Raw genomic sequence first — 15,292 nt, forward strand, 5'->3', positions numbered from 1 at the left:
TGCCGCTTGAAATCTGGATATGAGATCATTGATCTTCAGTTTCCTCACTTGTGAAATGGAGATTCTGTTACCCCATATATAGTAGGGGTCAGCAGATCTTTTCTTTAAAAGGCTAGAGAGTAATTATTTTTGGCTTTGCAAGCAAATCTCTTTTGTAACTACTCAATTCTGCCTTCCGTAGCCCAAAAGTTGCTGTAGACAATACATTAACAAATTGCTGTTGCTGTGTTCTACTGACTCCTTACCAACAAAAACTGTTGACATGCTGGATTTAGTTCATGGACCACAGATTGCTAATTTCTGCTTACAGAATCGTAATGAAGATTGAAGTAACCCACACTGCCTATAAGGACCCTGGCATACAGTGGCTAGTCAGCCTCTTACGTGCTAGGCCTGGGGAAGCATCAGCGCACACAATTCCTGCAGTCACGCGGTGGGGAGATGGATACGAGCAATCACAAATTAAGTAAAACACACCCTCCCGCCCACCTCCACATGCTCAGTGTTAAACTGATCACTGTCATGAAAGGCCTGTGAAATCCTCTTATTGTCTTCTTTTGTTTGCCATAGTTCTACGAAGATAATACAGATGGTGTTATGAGTGTGCATAGCAGCTCTGTGGAGATGACACTGCAACCCGAGCCACATAAGGGAAGGGAAGAGACAGGAAGTGTGCTTCAGACAGAGACCAACACGTGCAAAGGCCCTGAGGAGGAAAGCAGTTCAGCCACTTGCAAAACAAAATGAAGCAGAGTTTAGGGATCTGGAGAGTCTAAACATCAGGCTATGTAGGTATAGAGGAGTCAGAGGCCTCATAGGATGTGTAAAGGACTTTGGAATTTGATTGCAAGCCTCAAAGGGAAGTCTTGAATAGTCTTTAATGACCTCATTCATATACCCAACATACAGAAGTTAGTGTGATTATTATTATTATAGAAGTTAGTGATTATTATTAATAAGGCAACAAAAAAGTTTGTGAAGCATTAATAACTAACAACACCTGTGAAAAGAATTCCTCCTTCAAACTCTCCCCAAAAGCCCTTTCCATTGGACCCTCTGTTTCCTTCTGGGACTGTCTGATGCAGGCCAGTAAGAAAGTTGCTTCAGTCCTGGAGCGAAAGGTGGCACTGGGACGTTCTCCCCATTTCAGAGGAGGACGAAGTGGGGCATCAGCCACTGGGAATGCGGACAAGAGGGCTCATGGACTTCAGGGCACGAGGAGTCTGATCCTGCACAGGGGTCAGTGTGGCCACCAGGGGCACAGGCAGCTGTGGTGAGTCGTTCTGCCCCATGCACAAGCCAAGAGCGAACTCAAAGGGGGCCCAATACTGGTAATCTGGTGATCTAGTGGGTAAAATGTTTCTGATTTCTGGGGGTGGCTGGAACCTCTGATCTCTGTGTGGGTCAGAGGCACAAGTGACAGCCTGAGCTTTTGACTGACATCTGAAGCAGAGGGTAGTCTTGCAAGATTGAGCCCTTAACCTGTGGAATCTGATGCTGCCTCTGGGTAGATGGTGTCAGGATGGAGTGGTCGTGGCAGAACAGTCAGCTGGCATCCGATACTGGGGTAGTATGGGAAAACCCCCAGACAGCAGAAATGAATGCAAAAACCCTTCAAAGGGGACCAGATAGCAACATGGAATACCTAGAAACAAGACCCAAAGAGGGGGCAGAAGCAGAAACCGAGAGGGGCCAATGAAGATGGACAGACAGAGCCCGAGGGAGACAGTGTAAGCTCAGTAGATTTCTGAAGTACATTTATCAAGGTAAATTGTTTTTGTCATATCCTGCTGTTTGTGAACATGAGTAAGTTGTTGCCTGTTATCACTGACCTTTACAATGCTGATTAGCTACTCAGCAATTAACTGGTATTCCCCTGACGGTCTTAACTCTGCACTAGAAGAGAGAGCCATAACAGGTCCCTGGGGTGGAGGAAGAGGAGAGAAAGCCAGCCGAGGAGGAAGTTACTGCACCAGCTGCAGAACGGTGAGCCCTAAAGGCTTCTGTCTGTGGTTCTAAAAAGGAATAATCATACCATGCATTTATTAAATTTAAAAACACTTCCTATCTTTGGCAACATAGCAGAGCTCTCCTCCACTTGCTATACCTAAAACCTGAGGCTGAGATGGGTTAGTTACACATCAAACATGGCATACACCACAGGGACCCAGAGCTGGGAGGCACGCGCCCGCCCTGGCCCTGAGCCGCAGGTGCGTTCTCATCTGCCTCACATCCTCAGTAACCAGGTAGAAGGCTGGATGCTTTGCTGGAAATCAATGTGGAAACGTTTGTTCTTCTTCTGAACCTTCATTTCAGAGCACCTTCTTTGACTCTGGTTTCAGGCAATAAGATTAGTGGACGGTTTCTCCAACACAAAGCTAAGATCTTGGCAACCCTTTCAAGCACTATTTTTAGGTTCTCCCCACACACACAAGAGAAAGAGGAATCTGAGGCAGAGAGTGTAGACTTACACAAAGAGCTTCCACACAGGGCCTAACGTAGAGATCTTCAGTCACTCAGCACACCTCCTCTGGCTCTGCCATACTTAAAATATCCAACACCGAGCCCACAGGCCATTGCACACTCCTCAGCCTTCAGAGCAGAAAGTTCTAATATGATGAGGAAGATGTAGTCCCAGGATAACAATGTATAAATGTACTAAGGATAGAGTTATCACACAATCACCCTAATTGAAAAGTGAGACAAAGTACACATTTATCCTATTGTCACCAAGGGAAACTCACATTTTGGTCTCTATCCACATAGATGCAGCGTAGTGCCGTGGTTTAGAAGTTTCTTTAAGGAAGAAGAGAAGTTAAGGCTATTGTCAATATGTGTTCGTGTCCAACAGTGATGCCACTACGATAGCTCTGAGATCGTGACAGCTCCAGGACGAATCTCATGAAACCGCTACAGAAAGTGAATGGACTTAGGGCCCAAGTGAAAGGCATGTGGATGTAAGCCGATAACCAGAGCATCCACCTGGGCCACCGCCTCTCTTCACAGATAACACTCTGAAGCAGCCAGGCCAGTGTGGTTTTATCACTAAGTCCTCATGGCATGCAGCTCTGATCAGCATTAGTCTGGAAGAGAAGAATCTAGAAGGAAAAAAAAAAAAAAAAAACCATTATTGGTTACTCTCTAACATTCCTGAGAAGTGGTTGAAATCTTCTTCCCACCTTCATTTCCCTAGGAGTGGGGATGCGAATGAGTTCGTGTGGATGAGAACGGGAGTCAGCAAAGACCAACTGAAATAAGAGGCTGAATCGCTGACCCCCAATGGCAGATGCCACCACCCAGCAAACACAAGGCAGCAGGAATACCACCCAGCATTTTCCTAGCCCCCTTAACCAGCTCTCCCGGCAGGGATAGGACAGGTGTCGAAAGGTGGAATTGGAAATGACAACGGAAGGCACAAGATTTTTAAGACAGGACAAGGGAAGAGTGCGGGGAGAGGCAAACTTAGTTCTTATGTGTCTATTAACTTAAACACAGTATGGGGAGACTTTGCTCCAGCTTCTAGAGCAGAACTTGGTCAGTGAGCTCATTCTCTGCTCGGCCTGGTCATAAGCACAAGGGAGATAACAGAAGGAATGATGGCAGGTCTCCTCCCCTCGGCGTTGGAGCCCAGGTACTCCTCACAACAACCACAGGAGGTTAAGCACTACTAATGGCCCCATGGTACAGAACAGAAACCAGCACAGCCAGAGGCTAAGCCCTTACCCAAGTCCTATAGCCAGTAAGCAGCAGGTAGCAGACCAAAATGGGCTTCCCAGGTGGCGCTAATGGTAAAGAACCCACCTGCCAATGCAGGAGACTTGAGACATGGGTTTGATCCCTGGGTCAGGAAGATCCATTGGAGAAGGAAATGGCAACCCACTCCAGCATTCTTTCCTGGGAAATCCCATGGAGAGAGGAGCCTGGAGGGCTACCCTTCATAGGGTCGCAAAGAGCTGGACACAACTAAAGTGACTTAGTGCACACACACACACACACACAGCACACCAAAATGAAAATGTGTCTGATTCCAGAACCATGTTTCCACTGCCACAAAGCAGCTCTTCTTCAGGGAGGGAGCAGAAATGAGGGTATGGGGATTACTATGTTAATAATCTAATGTTATTCGTAAAATAACAACAATTTGGTGTAGTTAAATGACTTTTCCAGGGTCACATAAAGTATTAAATTTTTCAAATTTCTCCAAACCTGATTTCATCCAGGAATTATGCTAAGGCCAGCAAGGCCAAAATTGGGTTGAATTTAAGCTTATGTCATAATAGTGACAATTGCTTTAAAGAAATAAAGCAATTTTTTTGGATTTGCTTTGAAATCCAAAAAAAAAAAAAATGAGGGTACATTTTGGTCACTGAGAATTGGTGAGTATGAGACCCAGTGTGCCTCCTGATTATAATAAGGCTAGATTTCCTTGCAACAGTGGATTAGTTTTTGTTTCTGAAAGGGAAAACCCTCCTGTTTTCTTCTACTCACCTCACCACTCCCGACATCAATGTGTGGGTTTTCCACACCAAGCAGTTCTGACACTAACTACCTGGAGTTGGCACAGACCCCGTAAGGAAAGGGCTGAGTCCCACAAGACTGACCTCCCCAGATTATCGCCTGTGCTTCTGACAAACCCACTATAAAGTACTCAGGACCTCTTCCTCAGATTTGATAACTTTCTAAAACTCAGGAAAGAGGGGACGTCCCTGATGGTCCAGTGGTTAAGACTCCGTGCTTCCAATGCAGAGGATGTAGGTTTGATCCCTGGTCCTACATGCCATGTGGTGCCACCAAAAAATAAAAATAAATAAATAAATAAACTCAGGAAAGCACTTTACTTACTATTACATGTTTATTATCACAGATATAACTCAGAGGGACTTCCCTGATGGTCCAGTGGTTAAGAATCTGACTTCCAATGAAAGACCCAATCCAGCTAAATAAATAAAATCCCAACTCTCCTCTAATCAAACAGTAAATATGTCATTATCTTCTTCCTCCCACCCACACACAAAGAATTAAAGCAAAAATAAATATACAACTGAGAAACAGCCAACCGGAAGCAAAGCATTGAGCATGGTATTGGTGGTGGGGGGTGCACAGGGCTCCATGCTCTCTCACAGCGTTTGCCAACCTCCCAGCACTTCCGTGTGTTCACCAATCCAGAAGGGATCCCTTCTGTTAGGATTTTTATGGAGGTTTCATTACAGAAGCAATGTTGATTAAATCACCGGCCATTTGAGATTAAGTTAACCTCCAGTCCCTCTTCCCTCCCCCAGAGGTCAGGGGGTGGGGCCGGAAGTCCCAACTTTTAATCCCTTGTTTGGTTCTTTTGACAACCAGCCTCCTTTAGAGGTTATCCAGGAATCCCCTAGCCACAAGCATCTTCTTAGCATACAAAACAATACTTGTCACTTCAAAAACTCAGAAGGTTTTAGAAGCTGTAAGCCAGGCAATGGGAGCAGAAATCAAATATATATCTCATTACACGATATTTTCTTTGTTCTTTTTTTTTAATCACAAGAAAATGTTTTAATCTTTTCTTTTTTTCCCCCCCAAAACGTTAAACTTTTTATTTTGTACTGGGGTACAGCTGATAAAAATGTTACGGTAGTTTCAGGTGAACAGCGAAGGGACTCAGCCATGTATAATCACGTGTCCATTCTCCCCACAACTCCCCTCCCATCCAGGCTGGCACATAACATTAGAAAAAAATGTTGAGTAACAGCAACATTTTCCACCCCCATCCATGGTGCTGTGCTAAGTGCTAAGTTAATTCATATTAAATTGTTTTTAAAAACCAAGTCCTTGGTCTGAAAAGGCCTCATGTTTATACACAATGGGTTTAGGCTGGAAGCTCTGTTTAGGATTGAGATTCCCTTTGCAAGAAACTAAGCCAGAAGTTTTTCCTTGCAAAGGGAATCTTTGCAAGAAAAAAAGATTCCTCTTACTCAAAGTCACATTGCCAGCAGTTTTACAAGGCCTCTGAAAATGATCAAGTTAACTGAGAAGATAAAAATTTGCCAGATAGATGTCCTTGGCAATGTACTGCTCCTTGTCTGAAATGAGACACAACAGGAAACTTGAAAATGCAAAGTTTTTGAGAATATAATCTATCTAATGGACAAAACCAACTTACTCTGTATGACAAAATTAAAAGAATGTGTTTTCAGGCAGCAGCTTCTTGTTACATATTTATTCTATTACAGAGCAAATTGCTATAGTGACCAGACAATCTAGAAAAGAAGGAAGAGTCAGTATGTTTGTCCAGAATCATTGACATAACCTTAGCTTTAACGGTCCAAGTATATGGTTTCTATTCGTAATTACAGACTCTCAGAGACACCCATGTACTCCACATCTGTCTCTGGAAGAAAAAAAAATCCTTTCTTAAATTGATTTGCCCTTTGTCACTGTCACAGATATGTTTTCCCTGTTTTGACAGGTAGTTGTAATTCTATTAGCAGCCCATCGACTTCCCTGTGAAATCGATCTGTGTTGGGCTGGCTGGGTCTTCTTAAACTGGCTGATTTATTGCTTCTGCATGTTTTTAGAAAGAGAGAGCTCATGCTTGCTCACAAGTGATCTAAAGCGTCCAGGGGTGGGAGAGGAAGAGGGAAAGGCAAAGAGACACTCTTCTGTTGCCACAAAGTATAAAGTATCTAAACAATTGTTGAAAACAAATCATCTCCAGACTCACTGTTGGTTGTCTCGATGGCAGGTGAGTTGCGACCTTTTGTCGACAGCCTAGTTGAGATGCCTGCTGAAGCCAGTCAGAATAAATGACTGTCACTCTCCCTTATTAATTTATCTTACTGCCTCATGTATAAACTAGAAGGACTTGCTCACCTCAGATGTCCTCGATGTCAATCTATCATGTTTGCCTAATTCTCCTCCCAGCTCACAGTAACCGGAACACGAGTAGCTGCCTCCAGTGCCCCTGTCTCTGCCTGTAATGTTGCCCATTGAAAGGAAAGCACTCAGCCCAATCACAGGAGATCACAGTTAGCCAGAGGTCAGAAACAGAAATCACCACTGCATTTTGTTTAAAGCCACATCAGCAAAGAAAAGACGGGAAGGTAAACTTAATAAACACCCTTGTCTTATTAAGGTTCTATCCAAAGATTTATAATGGAATCAAGCAGTACTAGATGAAAATAATATGTGTGAATATCAGGCAACCTAAAAATAAGTTGATTTTTCTGATATTAAAGAACAAATCATTGCAATTATATACCTTTACAAACTGAACACGATTCTAAATATCCTCATGTTAACTTCATGAACATAAATATGAATAGTAACGTCTCACGAGTACCATTTGTAATTTCACCCTTGAGCAATATAGTGGAGAGCCTAATTCTAAGCAGAATTATTACCAGGAAATACAATTAGGTAGGCAAATTTCAATTTTGCACTCTTTCTTCTCCTTTTATATATGTATAGGTGCTTCTACCAAGATACTCAACTCATCCTTAACTTCCAGGATAACACTGGAGCTTTCTCTGTCTTCCTTACCCAAACCTTCTCAGATGTCAGGCCAGCAAAGTGATAAGGGCATGTTTATATAAATGATAAACTAACAAGGTTTAATGTATTAACTCTCTCAGTAAGATTCTGCATTTTAACTGGGAATTTTTATAGACTCTTGAGAGTCCCTTGGACTGCAAGGAGATCCAATCAGTCCATTCTGAAGGAGATCAGCTCTGGGATTTCTTTGGAAGGAATAATGCTAAAGCTGAAACTCCAGTACTCTGGCCACCTCATGCGAAGAGTTGACTCATTGGAAAAGACTCTGATGCTGGGAGGGATTGGGGGCAGGAGAAGGGGACAACAGAGGATGAGACGGCTGGATGGCATCACTGACTCGATGGACGTGAGTCTGAGTGAACTCCTGGAGTTGGTGATGGACAGGGAGGCCTGGTGTGCTGCGATTCATGGGGTCACAGAGAGTCAGACACGACTGAGCAACTGAACTGAACTGAACTGAACTGAATACTTAAACCCAAAATGGAGATGACTGGTAAGAACCTTGGGCACCACTGAAGACAGATTGGTGGATGGAGGGATGGTGGTCGACAGGTTTACCTTTCAATAGCCCTCAAATGACACTACTAGGATAGTGCCGGTTCTCAATTACAAACAGTGACTCTTCTTTCCTACATAGCCCCGGAGAAACTGACAAGCCTACACTATGCTATGCTTTGTCCACTCAGGTTAGCTGAGAACCCTGAGGTTTCCAGATTAAAGTTGGCCAACAGCTTTTACTCTTGGAAGGTGATCACAGTCTGACATAGTAGCAAACACATGCAGAGGAGCCTGGTAGGTGCCAGCTTGTTCTCACTCTGCTCTCTTCCACATCCAGCTCTTCTTGACAACTGATGGCCCTACTGGCCAACAGTGGCTTCAGGCACATCATCAGCTGCTGCAATGTAGACCCTCAGCGGGAGTAACCACATAGGCTCCAGTTTCCCAAGGGCTTTTCCATGGTTCCACTTGCCAGCTGGATGAGCTTAGCTTCCCAGATCAGTCAACACCGACTTCCCTGTAAGCTCTGACTTGTTTATCCGGCCAGCATTTCAGGCAAATTGGTTAGGAACTCCTTGGACCCTACTTTCCAGTTTCTCCCATGTTTGTTTCAAGTCTAATTACTATAAGAAATCTATTTCCACAATACTCAGAGTGGCCCTGCTGTGAACTAACCCCTGACTGCTACAGTTCCTTGCAGAGGGTCTTTACAGAGACCTATCATACACACGCAAGGCCATGAACATATGCATGGTTCCCAGCTGAAAACTATTGCTTGTTACCAAGAACCATAATCAAATCAAGGCTATATTATCTGTCTGAGCCTGTGATTTGTGTTTTGTGAGACATAATTTACAATTTATTTTTTGAATTGTTTATCACTTTTTAAGTCTTTTTACTTTTATTTATTTGGGAGGGAACATACCACACAGCATGCAGGATCTTAGTTCCCCGACCAGGGATCAAACCAGCACCTCTTGCAGGGGTAACATGAATTCTTAACCAATGGATTGCCAGGGAAGTCCCATTTTATCATTTTTAAAGCTGAGCCTGGGGCTTCCCTGGTGGCTCAGTGGTAAAGAATCCACCTGCCAACGCAGGAGACACAAGTTTGATCCCTGGTCCAGAAGATTCTGCGTGATGTGGTGCAACTAAGCCCATGTGCCACAACTACTGGAGCCTGTGCTCTCGAGTCCCACGTGTGCAACTCCTGAAGCCCGAGTGCTCTAGAGCCCGTACTTCTCAATAAGAGAAGGCACTGCAATGAGAAGCCCACACACTGCAACTAGAGAGTAGGCCCCTCACCGATATTAGAGAGAAGCTTAGCAGCAACGAAGACCTAGCACAGCCAAAAATAAAATAAAGAAAATTTTTTTAAAAAGTTGAGCCTGATATTCAGTATATGCTCTCTATGCATCATCCTAAATTAAGAGGTTACAGACTCCAGCTGCAAAAAATGAATTACAATGGCAAGACCATCAAGAACCATCTTGAAACCCCAAGCTAAATAGATCATTTTCTCACACACGTCTGAATGTTGAGTATAAGGCATTACTCCCAGAGAGCAACTGGGAGGTAAATTTGGAAGGGACATAACGGTCAGTTTATAAATGCTGCCATTTGGTCTGATGTTCACAGCTGGGCCAATCAGACTTGGTCAGGGTCAGGTTCATCTGCTGCAATGGAAAGTGGACCACTCACAAAAAAAGCTACAAAGGTAACAAGTGTTACTGGACCTCTGACATCTGTTTTTGGCACTGAACGTGCATGATACCAAACTGGGCCTTCAGAAAGAAGTCTTTTCAGAACGGAAAAACACAAACTCCTTCCATGAATTGTACACCACTTACTGCACAGGCTGAAGAAAAAAATTCAAAGAAATGCATCAATATACACTGTAGTCAGAGAACTCCAGTTATAGTTTATTCTTCAGAGTAGACTAATTTTTAAAATCTTTGCAGCTAGAAAAATAACTATAACATACAGAGGTTTCTTGTTTGCCATTAATATCAAGTGCGGATCAAGTGCTCAAAATTGCACAAGCCAAACTGCGAAGCACAATATCGCCTCTGAAAATGCAAATGCATTTTTCAGAACAGAACTAAAGAGCACAAATAAAAGAAGCCAACTTCTCTGAAGTTGCTCAGGTGTCTTATTACATCTGCAAAATCAAAATTATATCACAATATTCTTGTCTGATTTTTAATTTGCTTTAAGTCAAATAAACATGAATAATGAGAAAGAAATCTCAGGCCAGGAGCTTATAACATCATAAACCATATACAGGACACTTGGTTAGTTTCTGTCATAAAATGCCATCATAAAATCACACCTGCTTGAAAAAAAAGTTTTTGCTAGTTTCTGTCTTTTCCCCTCAAAATAGCCATCCCTGTCAAAGGACATTCAGTTCAATGTCTGGAACTATCAGTTATTAGGGCTTGTCAGCAGTCAGAAATCATTCAGATGTATTTCCTGTTCGCTTCCAAAGGTATAAATAAAAATTGTACACTAGCATCTACTGACCAAAAGGACGTATGCCTACATGACAGCAGTCAGGATTTAGATTAGATGGTAAATATTTCGTGATGACGGAAGTTAAGATATTGGAAAGAATCATATTGAGAGGGACCAGAGCTGCCCTACCCCAAGACTGTTTGAAAATAAGATGCATTATTCTCCAGGATCCCATAAATCAAGAACTTAGATAACAGTAGGGCTTTATATGTAATAACAAAAAATGGTTTTATCAATTCATTGCTCTATTGATTATCAAATCCTACAATTCTATGATCGAATCAGAAAGGCAACATAGGGAGTCGCAGTCCTCATCCTCATTTTCAATGAAATGTGAATCCTTTCGTATTTTTATCATCATTTTCCCCTTTGAATGTGATCATTAACAAGCTTGATAATACAAATCCAAGAATAATAGAAAGATCTCTGGACTTTAGGTCAAGAGACCTGGGTTCCAGTTCTAATGGCATTTTATTAGATATGTGATCTTGAGGGAAAAAATCAGTTAACTGCTCTGAATCTCAAATTATTCATGACTAGAACAGCTTCTGGCCATACCTACCTCACAGGCTTGTCATAGGATTATATGCAATAATGTCTGCAACAGTGCTTTGTAGAATATAAATTATGTGATGGTGTAATTATCATTAGAGGACAAGTGGCTGTACAATCACATCCAAATTATGAAAAAGCGGATTTTTCTCAGTTAATAAGAATATATCATGCAGATGCAGTGAATAGTAAGTAAACACCAGCAGGATGGGGGGCAGGGAATGAAAACCAACTGAAATGTTTACCCAAGTGGTTTTTGAACAGATGGAAACCATGAGGTCTCTGCCATACTTCATATTCTCTGGGTCTCTTGTGTTTTGAGAGACAGCTTTGTCCCCTTCAGCTTTTTAATCCTTGATGTGGTTTTCCACAACTTCTGCTACACTGAGAACCACCGTGGTAAAGACTGCTGACACCTGCTCTCAGGAGTCTAGACACTTTTTCAACCTTAGAGAACATAGACTATGAATCATGGTTCTCTTTAGAATCCGATCTTCAGCCCATGAGGGTTTACATTTAAATTCTGCATGTAGGTTGGCCTGTCTTTGCTCTGTGGTTCATTGTTAACCTGGGAGACTTTAAACTTTTTGAAGGTAGTGTCACGGCTAAATAAACTTCCTTATAAATAGACGACAGCCAAAAACTCAGAGATACCAGAAAAAGTCTTATAGAATCAAACAGTATTTCTGCAAGTTTGTCATGATAATTAATATTAGTTCAGGGTGCCTTGAAAAAATATAAAAGTACTAAATAATAATTACAAAACTAGCTAAGAGTTTGATGACAGATGTGGAGAAAAGATGAGCAGTGGCTGATAAGTTCTCTTCTCTTCTGAAATCTAATGTAATAGAAATAAATTTTTAAGTCCAAAGAGGCATTTAAATTTCAAAACTCAGCTAAAATATTACTTGGGGCATAATCAAGTAATTTATGGCCTATTTTGTGGCTGCTTTCTTCAAGTAATTCATGGAATCTATTTGAAACCTTGACCTGTTAAAACAATATATATAAGTTGAAATTGCACTAGATACTTTCAGTAGTTAAAAGTGACATCCTTAAAACTAAAGTGCTTTTATCAGAGCATAGACAATTCAGTTCCTAAATGCACAACTTCTAATGACAATACTTGACCCATAATGCCCAAACCAGCAACTGTATATAAATACAATAAAAAATAATTTGAGTTAACTTTCTATTTAATAGACTATTTAGGCTCTTCAATTACCCATGTCCACTGTAGCATATGATTTTTAAATCATCTTACAGGTTACCTTTCCAACAGAGCTCTGGCTTTGTTATTTTGTTTTGCTATCTCAAACGTGGAGGTTATAGCCTATTTCTTATTTTAAGAAATGAGTGTGCTCCTGGAAGCTAATAAACCAGCATGTATTTATGGTGCATTAGGTTTCATGTTCTGGAGAAGGTACTGGCGACCCACTCCAGTACTCTTGCCTGGAAACTCCCAAGGATGGAGGAGCCTGGTAGGCTGCAGTCCACGGGTCACTAAGAGTAGGACACGACTGAGCAACTTCACTTTCACTTTTCACTTTCATGCATTGGAGAAGGAAATGGCAACCCACTCCAGCGTTCTTGCCTGGAGAATCCCAGGGACGGAGGAGCCTGGTGGGCTGCTGTCTATGGGGTCGCACAGAGTCGGACATGACTGAAGGGACTTTGCAGCAGCAGCAGCAGGTTTCATATTCTGTGAAGTGGTGGCAGATACAGAAGATGGTCCCCACACAGAAATCAGTCAAAAGTTAAACCTATGGATTAAGTACTAAATTGCATCACAGAACACAACTGTTCTTGGAAATCAGAGAAAAGGTGAATGCTAAGTAATGGAATGGGTGAGTATAATCTCCCTGGAGGAGAGAACTTGAGTTGATATTTGAGTTGAGTTGATATTTGAAAAATAATTTAGGATTCAGGGGAAGTGTACTAGGTTTTCAAATGGAGAAAAGATCATGATCAAATTATTTGAAGGAATCAGTCAGAAGTCTAGACTGACTGGAGATAAGAGATGATGTTAGAAGGTAATGAAAGATAAGCTTAGCTAGGTAGAAATCATTTTATAGAACCTTGATAACTAGACAAAGAAGTCAGACTTGATGCAACAGATAAAAGGGAGCCACAAGACTAGTTTTCGAACAAGGACATAACATAAAAAATTAGTGGTTAAAGGAAGTTTCTGGTGACTAATATATGCATGGGATTGGATAGGTATAACACTAAAAACTGGAACAGAAGTTTGGAAGCAGTTACATAAACCTAGATGGTAGTATCAGAATCAGCAAGAAAAAATATAGATTCAAACACTTAGAAGAGAATTCACTATGTAAGCCAAACTTTTTTTTTTTCCAGATTTGAATATGAGGACTTAGTAAGGTGCTATGGCTTGTACAAGTTGATTATCTTCCCGTTAGCAGCAGAGTCAGGATTGAAACTTAGGTTTCTGGGCACCTAGGTAATTCTACTAAGAAATTTTGAAGAAAGAAACTGTGGGACTTGTTAAAGACTAGTTTGGCAATAACGATAAAGATGAAAAGCATAAAGTTTACATCTGTGGCTTAGAGTCTAGAGGTGAGTGGTTTAATAGTACCACAGTTAGCCATGAGGGAGCTGACAAAATTAGCTTGGGGGGAAAGTTGATGAGTTAAAATTGGATTATGTTGAAGTTCAGGTGATAGTAGAATATCCAGGTAGACATGCCCTACAATAATTGAACATAAGGAACTGCTCAGGACTGACAGCCCAGTCTACAGCTCAACCCAGACCTCTCTCCAGACTCCCAGTATCATTATATATCCAACCCCTCATCTGACACCAGCACCTACAATTTAGATTGACCTAAACTGAAACCATTATCTTAACTCTCAAGTTTGGTTAATACTGCTATCCATACTGTTCATTCATTAGACAAATACTTATTATCCTTGAAGTCAGAAACCTGGGACACATCTTCATCTCCTCCTTTAATCTCACTGACTGCAGCCAATTAGTGACCAAATCTTGTTTGATTTCTCTTCCTATTTCTCTATCCTTATTACTGCCATTGTGGCTTAGACCCTTGTCATCTCATGCCTGATTTATAACTAGTCTCCTAAATAGTTCCACTTTCTCTACCCTGGATTCCATTTTAGCCTTTCTCCACATAATTATTATGTGCTTAGTCACTCAATCGTATTTGACTCTTTGAGGCCAAATGGACTGCAGGCCAGGCTCCTCTGTCCATGAAGATTCTCCAGGCAAGAATACTGGAGTGGGCTGCCATGCCCTCCTCCAGGGGATCTTCCCAACCCAGGGATCGAACCCAGGTCTTCCACATTGCAGGCAGATTCTTTACCATCTGAGCCACCAGGGAAGCCCATATACTTATTATAATGATTTTCTAAAATGCAAATCAGATCATCATGTATTCTTTAGTTACTATTTTCATGGTCTATCTAGAATTTAAGGTCCTCAAAATCTTATCCTTTTTGCTTTAAGAGTTCCAAACAATGAAAATATATAGCATTGTCTGAATAGTCTATTGGGTTTGCATCTCAGTATCTTTGATAGGGTAACTCACTGCTTGGAATGCCCTTCTCTCCATATCTCCCCTACTCATACTTTCCACCTCTTCCATCTACTGAACTCTTATTTCAAAATTCCCAGATGAGTTGCTTCAGAGATCTAGATGACAGTTAAGGTCCAAGAATAGTGCAACCAAAATAAGGCACACTCCCACATACTGACTTGATAGAATATATGATGCCAATAAAGGGTTAAATATTATAATTAGAGATATACACACATACACACACACATACATACACACACACAAATTCTTTGACATAATGCTAAATTAAAAAGAAGAAAATGTGGTACAACTCATTGATTACAACCATATAAAGATTATAAGCTTACATAAAAAGCTAGAGATGAATAAACATAGTTACTATACTAAAACAAAGGGATTAAATAGACTTCTTCTGGAATATATGTATGTTTCACTTAAATGTTTAATTTTTAAAATAATGCATGTTATCATTATTAAATTCAATTAAAAAACTCAAACAGTTATTTATAAATAAAATTATGCCTTATCTGAGCTTGATAGTTACTACTCAAAAGTATATATCACTGATTTTTTTACAAAGTAACTATACAATGCATCAGAGAAGGCAATGGCACCCCACTCCAGTACTCTTGCCTGGAA

The 15,292-nt window shown here is 41.3% G+C and overlaps 1 long non-coding RNA gene across 1 annotated transcript in view; it reads right to left on the reverse strand.

The window, feature by feature from the left end:
- Positions 1-539: 539 nt before the first annotated feature.
- The window catches only part of LOC113898352, a 61,245-nt gene continuing 46,492 nt past the window's right edge, over positions 540-15,292 (reverse strand). The window contains exon 3 of the long non-coding RNA XR_003512621.1: positions 540-3,098. This is a non-coding gene — a long non-coding RNA (uncharacterized LOC113898352). The remainder of the gene's footprint in view (positions 3,099-15,292) is intronic.

The sequence above is a fragment of the Bos indicus x Bos taurus genome, chromosome 9 (assembly GCF_003369695.1).
Source record: "Bos indicus x Bos taurus breed Angus x Brahman F1 hybrid chromosome 9, Bos_hybrid_MaternalHap_v2.0, whole genome shotgun sequence".
NCBI lineage: Eukaryota > Metazoa > Chordata > Mammalia > Artiodactyla > Bovidae > Bos > Bos indicus x Bos taurus.